This window comes from Gallus gallus, chromosome 3 (genome assembly GCF_016699485.2).
Source record: "Gallus gallus isolate bGalGal1 chromosome 3, bGalGal1.mat.broiler.GRCg7b, whole genome shotgun sequence".
NCBI lineage: Eukaryota > Metazoa > Chordata > Aves > Galliformes > Phasianidae > Gallus > Gallus gallus.
The window spans coordinates 55,369,445-55,372,017 of record NC_052534.1 but is presented as its reverse complement, the minus strand read 5'-3'; positions in this window follow the sequence as shown (position 1 = coordinate 55,372,017).

Sequence of the window (2,573 nt, the reverse complement as noted above, 5' to 3'; positions counted from 1 at the left end):
TCACAGGGAAAGAATTTTTCTGGCTGATCAAATTACTGCTCATCACTACAGATTCAACACGCGATCTTCACACATGCCTGTCAGAGAAGTGTTCACCAACAGCAAAGAAGAAAGTTTCAGGAAGCTCTCTCTGAGCAGGTTTCTACCCTAAACATTCAGACCATGACTGTATCTCCCAGTTCCTGCTGGCCCAGCTGCAAGCCCGCCGTGGCTGTCCTGATAAAGTCAGCAGTGTGAGAGTCTTGAAAGTGTGTGTGCAGGTGTGCTTTCCTGCAAGCCCTATCTCTGCTCACTTCTTCTAATGTTTCATTAACTCTCTCATCAATGTGCATCAATATAAGAGTTATCTGAACTCAGAGGGAGGCCATAGCTATCTAAGTGATGGGTTTTCAGCATTTAGGTTCCTATTAGTTCTAGGCAAAGACCTCAGAGGAACCGGCTCAGCCTTCCTGTGCAGATAAAGGTGTGCATTGCGCTGCTTGCATCTGCTGCCAGTGGGGAGATAGAAACCTTCATAAGGTTTTCAGCTTGTACCTACCTAACCATGCTCACCGTACACCATAATAAAATAGAGGAATTGCCATGATTTGCTCAGTCAAAGTCTGAAATACCTGCCAGTGAAGTAACAAAGAAAGGCAGTGATGCTTCACTTGACTCTGGTCAAGCTCAACACCTTTCACTGAGGTGACCTCCCCAGGCTGCCTACCTGCCCTCCCATCAGGATCATCAGGATCAGCTTTGGTGTCCTTTCTGCAGGGACAAGGATGGAGACAATGCTTCCTACCACGTCATGAAGGTCCTGTGGTGGCTCCCCAGGAGCAGCAACCCACAGTGAGACACCTTGAGTTAAACCCAGCTAAGGCATGCCCTTAACTTTCTCTAATCAAAGAGGTAAATCCTTTCCTTGCCAAACTCTGATCTGTGGCCACATCTTCTAACAGAAAACCCAGAATACCTATTGTCCTTCATACAGCAGTAAGCTACGGAGCCAATACGGTAGTCATCTTTCCATCACCAAACTGAAAACCGGCACAACTAGTTTAGATCTCAAAAAATAGTCCCCCTGTCACAGGGGAGGAGTGAGCCTGACACACCTGCCCTGTGATTTTGCCACAGGCATCATAGAGCAGCAAACTCACTTACACGATGATTAAATAAGCTGCCAGATATTTTTTTCCTATTGTTAAGTTGTCACTTCTAAGGCTTACTGTGCTGTCTGACATTCAAAAAAATAACCTGTTATCATCCTCTCTGGCACTTGATCAATGGAACAACTGGATTTTTATATGACAGCTTGAATGGATAGAGTGTGAAATTTAAATGATACCTTGGTTTGTCTTCCTAACTGTCGGGGTACAAGTTCCTCTTCCTTCCTCTTTAACACTTGTAACTTTTTTTTTTTTTTTTTTTTGAAGGATTTTTCAATAGCAGAAGTTAGTCTATTGTCTAAAGGGCAGGAAGTATTCCAGAAGGCCTGATGTCCCACTCTGGCTCATGCACTTGCTTAAAACTGATGCTGAGAGTGCTACAATTTCAGTATTGCTATGCCAAAGCAGGTTTTTACTCCCTAATCCAAACTTCCCACTAGAATCAAGCTTTGAGGAAGCAGGAGATCCATATGGCTACACATGTAAGTGTGGCCATACCAGTTTTCTTGTTAGTTGTGCATGTAGGCTGGCAAAGGGCAGGATGGCTGTAGGATGGCCTAGAGCACCGACGAGGTGCTGTGGGAAGCTGCATGGTGAGTAACACAACAGAACAACATAACATGTTGTCCTCACATTTTCTAGTCACTGAATGTCCTAAGGAAGTTTGCATTTGTAGGAGAGGTGCTGCAAGTCAGCAAAGGAGAGGCACTGATTTACCCCAGAAGGTGATTGTTTTTTGTTTACTCATGTTAAGTGCATGCAAACAAATTCATGTATCTCCCTACATACACATTTACTTATCCTATTAAAAACTGTAAGGATATTGTACTGGGGAGACAAATCCCAACTAGCAGCTGAGCCTATCACAGTTTGTGTATCACATGCTTGAGTAATGGAGACCCTTGGCCACTAGAACAGAAATCCTACAGACCAGAATTCAGAAAAACATCAGACTCATAAAAAGAGAAAACAATCCAAACAAGAGATTGCTGTGAGAACATCTTCTGTGATGAGAACTGAAACTGCAAGTCACTGGTTTTCATTGAAAGCAATGCAACCAGGAGTCTGAAATCAGTCATGTCCCCCAACCGATGACTTGTCTGAAATCTGCCACCTTCCAGAACACATGGATCTTGAGATCTCTCAGCTTCCTCATTTGTGATCATACATTTCCGTAGAAGCGTATTTCATGATTAAAATCAAATAATGATAAAGACACTGGGGAGGAAAAATGGCTGAAGTTGTCCATGTCATTTTCTTTTCTCTGATGAATAATGGATTAATTTTTGAATTTGTGTCACAAGTGATCTCACAAAAAGCCATTTACAGAGGTTTGTGTGGATGCACTGCAGTTTAGAGTGGACTGGACTTAATTTCACTATCATGTTTTAACCTAATTCGTGTATGCCTGATGCAAGTGTTTCA